The following is an 8,509-nucleotide window of genomic DNA, read 5'->3' as shown; positions in this document are numbered from 1 at the left end:
AGTGCCACAGACCAAGCATGGCCTCCAGTGCCACAGACCCAGCATGGCCTCCAGTGCCACAGACCCAGCATGGCCTCCAGTGCCACAGACCCAGCATGGCCTCCAGTGCCACAGACCCAACATGGCCTCCAGTGCCACAGACCCAGCATGGCCTCCAGTGCCACAGACCAAGCATGGCCTCCAGTGCCACAGACCCAGCATGACCTCCAGTGCCACAGACCCAGCATGACCTCCAGTGCCACAGACCCAGCATGGCCTCCAGTGCCACAGACCCAAGCATGGCCTCCAGTGCCACAGACCCAGCATGGACCTCCAGTGCCACAGACCCAGCATGACCTCCAGTGCCACAGACCCAGCATGGCCTCCAGTGCCACAGACCCAGCATGGCCTCCAGTGCCACAGACCCAGCATGGCCTCCAGTGCCACAGACCCAGCATGGCCTCCAGTGCCACAGACCCAGCATGGCCTCCAGTGCCACAGACCCAGCATGGCCTCCAGTGCCACAGACCCAGCATGACCTCCAGTGCCACAGACCCAGCATGGCCTCCAGTGCCACAGACCCAACATGGCCTCCAGTGCTACAGACCCAGCATGGCCTCCAGTGCCACAGACCCAACATGGCCTCCAGTGCCACAGACCCAACATGGCCTCCAGTGCCACAGACCCAACATGGCCTCCAGTGCCACAGACCCAACATGGCCTCCAGTGCCACAGACCCAACATGGCCTCCAGTGCCACAGACCCAGCAGAGGGCAGTCTCTGTGCCCTCTGGCTCTGTAGTGATTCTGTGTAACCTTCTGTAGCTGGGTATCTCTGCAGCCTGTCCAACAACAGTCCTGCTGTGCACCACCAACTCCTCTTGCCCAGCTCCCCTGGCAGTGCCAACACCCATACCAGCTTCCCTCAGTTACCCAGAGCCGGCTGTGCTGCACAGACACAAAGCATCTCATTACTCATGAATTGTGACAGCCGCCGGGGAGCCAGAGACACAGCTGTGACTGTCAGCGAATGCACAAGACGCACAGACTGTGGCAACAACTAATAACATGGCAACCTGCAAGAGACGGGCAAAGGGTGGCAGCGAGAGAAGAACAAAGGAGAGCAGGGAGACGCCAGTCATAGAGAGACAGGCATAGGAGGGAGCCAGAAAGAGACAGGGAGATATACAGTATAGGCAGTGGAGGGTACGGAGAGACACCTGGCAGGTAAAGGTGGGCAGAGGTGAGAGGGGAGACACCAGTCAGGGAGAGACAGGCACAGGAGGGTAAAGAGACTCCCTCCAGGGGGACACAGACAAGTAATAGTGCCAGGGAGAGACACGTGCCAGGTATAGACAGGCACAGGAGGGTACAGAGACTCCCCCCAGGGGAGACAGACAAGTCATAGTGCCAGGGAGAGACACATACCAGGTATAGACAGGCACAGGAGGGTACAGAGACTCCCCCCAGGGGGAGAGAGACAAGTAATAGTGCCAGACAGGCACAGGAGGGTAGGGAGATAACTGGCAGGGAGATATGAGCAGAGGAGGAGAGACATAACTTTAATACAGCATCCCATGTGACTGGGGGGGGGGCTTGAGGGAGTGCGCCCCCCGCTGATGCAAAATGGCAAAAGGGGGTAGAGAAAGACAGTTGCCAAGGAAATGCTTTGCTCTTAGACTGTTCATTAATCAGTTAGCTAAGGCTCATTAAAAGACTTGTTAAGAAGTATGCAAGGCATTGTGGGAACTGGAGTCTGGTTTCTCCTACATTGTTTCAGTAGTTAGAACCAGCGGTGCAGGCAGTCACAAGAGACACTACTTTCAATAGCAATGACATTTCCAAATAACTTAATATTGTCCCTATGCAATGAATGTATATCGGAGAGTTGCTTAGAACTGTATTTTATCTCCTTAGACAAACCTCTATTTTTTTGGTTTATATCCCCTTTAAAAGAAGCCACTGTGCAATATACATTGATCAGTTGTTACTTAGGGTTCTGATCCGCTTGATACCAGCCATGCTGTGCCCTCTACTTACTATAGGGGTCTAAGAACGACCACCTGACCTGTAGGAATGACCTTTTGGGGGGAGCAATGTTATTAACAGGGAAGGCAATTTATATACCCATCTGGAGCAGTCACCTTTATACATTGCACGCTGAGGAAAATGGTAAATGCTATTCTACACTGCCATCTAGTGGTGATATGGGATAATGTACCCCCTACTGTAAATGATAAGGATATTAGCAGTCACTGAGGGGTTCTGTGCCCATATAAAGGCACAAGGCTGCAGGCTGAGTTATACAGGGAACTCTGAGTATCACTCATGTATTATAAGGGATAATGTACCCCCTACTGTAAATGATAAGGATATTAGCAGTCACTGAGGGGTTCTGTGCCCATATAAAGGCACAAGGCTGCAGGCTGAGTTATACAGGGAACTCTGAGTATCCCTCATGTATTATAAGGGATAATGTACCCCCTACTGTAAATGATAAGGATATTAGCAGTCACTGAGGGGTTCTGTGCCCATATAAAGGCACAAGGCTGCAGGCTGAGTTATACAGGGAACTCTGAGTATCACTCATGTATTATAAGGGATAATGTACCCCCTACTGTAAATGATAAGGATATTAGCAGTCACTGAGGGGTTCTGTGCCCATATAAAGGCACAAGGCTGCAGGCTGAGTTATACAGGGAACTCTGAGTATCACTCATGTATTATAAGGGATAATGTACCCCCTACTGTAAATGATAAGGATATTAGAAGTCCCTGAGGGGTCCTGTGACTATATTAGGGTAGGAGGCCAAATACCAACTGTTTTTATACAGGTCACGGAACTCAGATTTACAATAGGAGGTGTATTATTGTAGTACCCACATTCCAGTGAGTCATGTGACATTCATCAACATCACTATCATTACAACTAATGACATTAATAGGCACTGCCTATAAGAAAATAATTTACAGTATATCCTTGTGTATTATAGGGGTGCTATTATATGGCAGGCTCTTTTATCTATAATATTCAGCATTTTTACACCGCTTACATAATGAATTTGATACAACAGCGCCACCTGCTGGCTACTGACTGAAAATGAATTGTGTAAGAAAAGAAATCCCTTAATCCAAATGATTTTTTTCCTTTAATGAACCTGCTCCCATAGGCAGATATTTACTAATCCATGAATAGAATTCCTGCCACCCAAGAAGGCGTGAGTATCCCCCACACCAACAGAGCGGATCTGCCCCCCCCCATACCCTTGTACAAAGGCAAATACATGGAAAAGGAATGTTCTGGGCAAACAATAAACTCCCCGTACCCCCACTCTGCTGCAGGGAAGGCAAATGGAATACAAACATGTTAAATAGCGGGCAGTTTGCCCTTTAATCTCTGGCTTAGGGCCCCTTGCACGTTCACGTGCTAATTCCGCGTTTGACGCCCCGGCTCACAATACAGCCATTTAGGAGTCAACAAACACAGTGAAGGATATTTAACACCAATTTGGGAGCCATTTAAATGCAAGTTGACCTAATCGAGAAGGAACAGCCCCTCTGAGAACCCATAGTTATTTGACGACATAGTTCAGCAAAGTGATAAGGCTTAATCCAGGGATTGAGTGGGCCCCCCCCCCCCCCCGGGGCCTAATAGGTTGCTAACAGATCCCTAATTCCAGCCATATTACCCCCCCGGCCTGCCCCTAACCCAGGCAATATGGTAGCTATTACCCCCTCTGAGGTGCACGGGGAATGATGAGCTTTTGGCAATTACCCCTTGTGGCTGGAATCCCCTGACATGCTGGGTTTTTTTGGGGGGTAGAAGAGGGTAAATAAATCCACAATGCAGATTATCCCTTTCCAATATCTTATTGTTCAGTGAGGAGAAACATGCAGGCAGGAATCTCCTGGGCTATTTGGCACCGGGCTGCTCTAAGGCACTGGTTGGCCAATGGCCAATACCCCACTGGGGGGCCCCTTTCTGTCTGCTACCTAGCTCTCAGGTCCTTATTCTGGCAGCAGGGTTCCAAACACAGTGCCATTTATAATTGGGGGCGGCAGTTTAGACTCCTCCCATCTTACAACTGGGCTGGACCTAAACACCAGGTGGCGCTATACCACCCAGAGGCCCAGAGTATAGTACCTGCATTCAGTAGTCCTGCTTCCAATCATATTATAGTTTCCCCTATATTTGCAACCCTTTAGTGCTCGCCTGTCTTTCAGGCCCTCTCCTAATCCCAGGGGTGTAACTATAGGAGAAGCAGACCCTGCGGCTGCAAGGGGGCCCCCAGAAGGTATAGGGGGCCACATAAGGCCCTAATTAATGAGGAATTTAAATTAATATTGGTAAAACAGGCCAACCACTAGACATTTGGGGGGCCAGAAACTAACAACCTCTGGGCATTTTGGGGGCTCCAAAATGACAACCTCTGGACATGGGGAGGACGCTGGGGGGAGCTGGAGGATGCTGGGGGGAGCTGGAGGATGCTGGGGGGAGCTGGAGGATGCTGGGGAGGATGCTGGGAGGGAGCTGGAGGAAGTTGGGGAGGATACTGGGGGGAGCTGGAGGATGCTAGGAGGGAGCTTTAGGATGCTGGGGGGGGAGCTGGAGGATGCTGGGGGGAGCTGGAGGATGCTAGGAGGGAGCTTTAGGATGCTGGGGGGGGAGCTGGAGGATGCTGGGGGGAGCTGGAGGATGCTGGGGAGGACGCTGGGAGGGAGATGGAGGAAGTTGGGGAGGATACTTGGGGGGAGCTGGAGGATGCTGGGGGGGAGCTGGAGGATGCTGGGGAAGCTGGAGGATGCTGGGGGGAGCTGGAGGATGCTGGGGAGGATGCTGGGAGGGAGATGGAGGAAGTTGGGGAGGATACTTGGGGGGAGCTGGAGGATGCTAGGAGGGAGCTGGAGGATGCTGGGGGGGAGCTGGAGGATGCTGGGGGAGCTGGAGGATGCTAGGGGGGAGCTGGAGGATGCTGGGGGGAGCTGGAGGATGTTAGGGGGGAGCTGGAGGATGCTGGGGGAGCTGGAGGATGCTAGGGGGGAGCTGGAGGATGCTGGGGGGGAGCGGCCCATAGTTTGAGGACACTGGGGGAGGACAAGCAATGTTTTAGGGGGCCCTGGGCTGGCTAGCAATGTTTTAAGGGGTCCCTTTCCTGTCACCAATGTAAAATGTAACCCCTAGCTACCAATGATTTAGGGGGGCCCTGGCTACCAATATCTGTGTGTCCTTTGTACTGATGGGAGGGGTCACTGGGGGAGGGGCCATTGGGGGGCAGGGCGTGGGAGGAGGGGGGCCCAGAAAATTTTGTTGTGAGGGGCCCCGTGATTTCTGATGACGGCCCAGCTGTGGGGCCCAGTAACATCTAGTTACGCCACTCCCTAATCCCCTATCTGCTCCCAGGTTGCTGGGATCGCTGACCTTAGCAACATCTAGAAGCAATATAAGGTTCTCTTTGTGGAAATGCAGATCATAAATAAAAAAAATGCAAGAAAAGGTTTCCTTTTACTTAGCCTTATGCTAAATCTACTTAAAGGGGAACTCCGCCCGAAAATGTTATCTATTTTTTTGCATAATAAAAAGTATTTAACCCAAAATAATGTTCCAGAAAGAAGAAAGGGAAGGAATGGATGGAGGGATTTGTGGTTTTCGCGCAGACAAATATAATAAAGGCTGGAAAAGCCGCCCCTGATATATTTCTGCGCTGGGAGTCGCTGTGCAGACGGATAACCGCCAGTCGCCTCACCCCAAATAACCCCCCGGCCAATGATTTAGGGCTGTTGGCAGCAGCAGGTTTGGGGGAAGCAATAGCAGGAAGGGCTGGGAGCGAGGCGCTGAGTGATCCCCCTGCTACTGTGAATGAGCCCAGCCAGGCTGAGCCGGGGGTGTGGGAAGGGCTGGGAGTTGCACATCGGGGAATAGAAACACTGGGGGGGCCTTATCATAATGCGGGGGGGGGGGGGGATTAACTGAGCTCAGTGGGGAAATAAGGGATTTATTCTGTGGTCACACACCATTCCTTACCATAACATTCTGCGGCTTATTAACCCTGACTAATTACCCCCCCATTTATTTTCTTTCTGTTCCCCTAATTCAGTCTGTTAGTTTAATATGACACAACAGAGACTTGGTTTGCTCTGCCCTTGCTTAGCTTTCTTATCTCAGCAGCACATTAAGCCCCCTGGGGGTCAGGCTCACAGGGCTACAGCATGCCTTATAAACTGCACCAGGGCAGTTACCCTTAGCAACCAATCAACAATTAGCTTTGACTAATCTACCGCTAGTTAGTAAAGTTATTCTAGCCATCCCTCCCATTACATTAAGGAAATGAACAGAAGGTGGTGCTATGACCAGGTAAAGAGGTGTGCCCCCTGGTGGCAGGGTGATTCCAGTTCTATTTCAATAAAGTTATTTTTACATCATATATATATAACTGTAAAGTGCTGGGTAAATTGATGGCACTATATAAATAATAATAATAATAATAATAACTTGCCTACCAACTTCATCAACATTTATCCTGGACCCAGTGCAACCAATCTGAATGAGTGTGTCTCTAGTCTAGTAAATAATGAATACAATCCACCGATTGGTTGCTATGAGTTACTACATCTGGACAGTTTGACCAGGTTTCTATATAATGAAGCTTTGCCGATGTTTCAGCAAATATATTCCATTTAGTGGGATTTTACATTCCTATTAGTAAAGCGCTGCCATTTTTAGGATACGCCACTAGATGGCACTGCGCACTCAAACTATTCTGAAACCAAATCTTAGGGTGTAAGAAATGGGAATTTTGTAAAATAAATAAATACATTTAATAAAAGGGTGGGCACACATTTATCTTTAACATGTATCATTGATTTCTGTAGGAAATGTCACCATTCACTTTGCTTCGTTTTAGTAAAGCTGTGGGTAACATGGCACAGGTGAGTAGTTCATTTTTTGGGAGATTGGCTGTATTAGCCTGGGCCCTGGGGGAATATTTTTTCCTGTGCACACCACTTCCTAAGCCATGCAATTGAAAAGCCCAGGGGAATAGACTTTCAGTGCACACCACTTCCTGAGCCATGCAATTGAAAAGCCCAGGGGAATAGACTTTCAGTGCACACCACTTCCTGAGCCATGCATTTGGAAAGCCAGGGGGAATAGACTTTCAGCGCACACCACTTCCTGAGCCATGCAATTGGAAAGCCTGGAGGGAATAGACTTTCAGTGCACACCATTTCCTGAGCCAGGCAATTGGAAAGCCTGGGGGAATAGACTTTCAGTGCACACCACTTCCTAAGCCATGCAATTGGAAAGCCTGGGGGAGTAGACTTTCAGTGTACACCACTTCCTAAGCCATGCAATTGGAAAGCCTGGGGGAGTAGACTTTCAGTGCACACCACTTCCTGAGCCATGCATTTGGAAAGCCTGGGGGAATAGACTTTCAGTGCACGCAACTTCCTTGAAGCTGTAAGAAGTAGGTTCCACTGTTTCCAGTGTGACCCAGTAGCAGCTAGAGGGTGCCCTAGGTGCTCCCAGTACTACATAACCTATGGCACACAGGGTGCCCTGGGTGCCACAGTCCTTCTGTTTATGTAGCACAATTCTTGGAAACCCTGTGCTGAGCGGCAGCCTCTGTTGGTGCCATATAAATATAGACTAATAGTAATAACAAGAGACACCGTCGGTTCCTACTCCCTGGCTGGAAGGGCTAGAGTTGGGCGCAGGGAGGGGCAATCTGTCCCCAGGTAGAGGATATTGCTAGGCATGTAGTACAAGGCTTGGCTGGGGCTGCGGCGAGAATGATGGAGGCAGATATTAAATGCCTGGTGGGATTAATTCATATAACTGCTGCCGCCCCTCCCTCGCCTGTAATTTATCTGAGCCCAGAGCTGGGGCAGAGCCCAGACAAAGCTCGGATTGTCCGGCGCCGCAACACCTGCCCCTGAGCCCCACACTCGCCGCCGCTGCTACGGGGGAGCCGCCATTGTCTCAGAACAGCACAGGTACCGGGGGGCATAGAGACCATGGCATAGGGCACACAGGGTGGGCATGGGAGAGGGAATACCCGTCAGCAATAGATGTGCTCTAAGCCCCCCATAAACCAAGCAGTGCATTCAGGGGCCACAGAGTGGGAGTTTTGGCTACATGGGGGCCAGTGGCGTCAGTAGCGGCTATTCTGCCCCACAGTAATATTGTTTGAGGGACCCTAGAAACTTTGGGAATAAGGCTTTATATAAAAAAAATCATGCTTATCACTGGACCCCTGGAATTCTGGGAGAAAACAGAGGACTATGGGAGACAAGCTGTAAGCATGAAAACAAGGTGCCTGGGCAGTGGGGCACAGGGTGGGTTTACTGCCCCCCACCCATTAGCATTAGCACCCAGGCGCTAACAGACGCTTGGACAGATGCTGACACAGGGTGCGTCCTCATTCCCAACATTCACACTGGTCTCCCAAATCTCATTGACACCTCGGTGCCGGTGTCTGTTCTGCTCTCCTTCCCATCACCCCCCTCTGCCGGCTCCCAGGGGCCTCTATTAC

Source organism: Xenopus tropicalis, chromosome 9, assembly GCF_000004195.4.
Source record: "Xenopus tropicalis strain Nigerian chromosome 9, UCB_Xtro_10.0, whole genome shotgun sequence".
NCBI lineage: Eukaryota > Metazoa > Chordata > Amphibia > Anura > Pipidae > Xenopus > Xenopus tropicalis.
Note: the sequence above shows the minus strand (reverse complement) of the source record.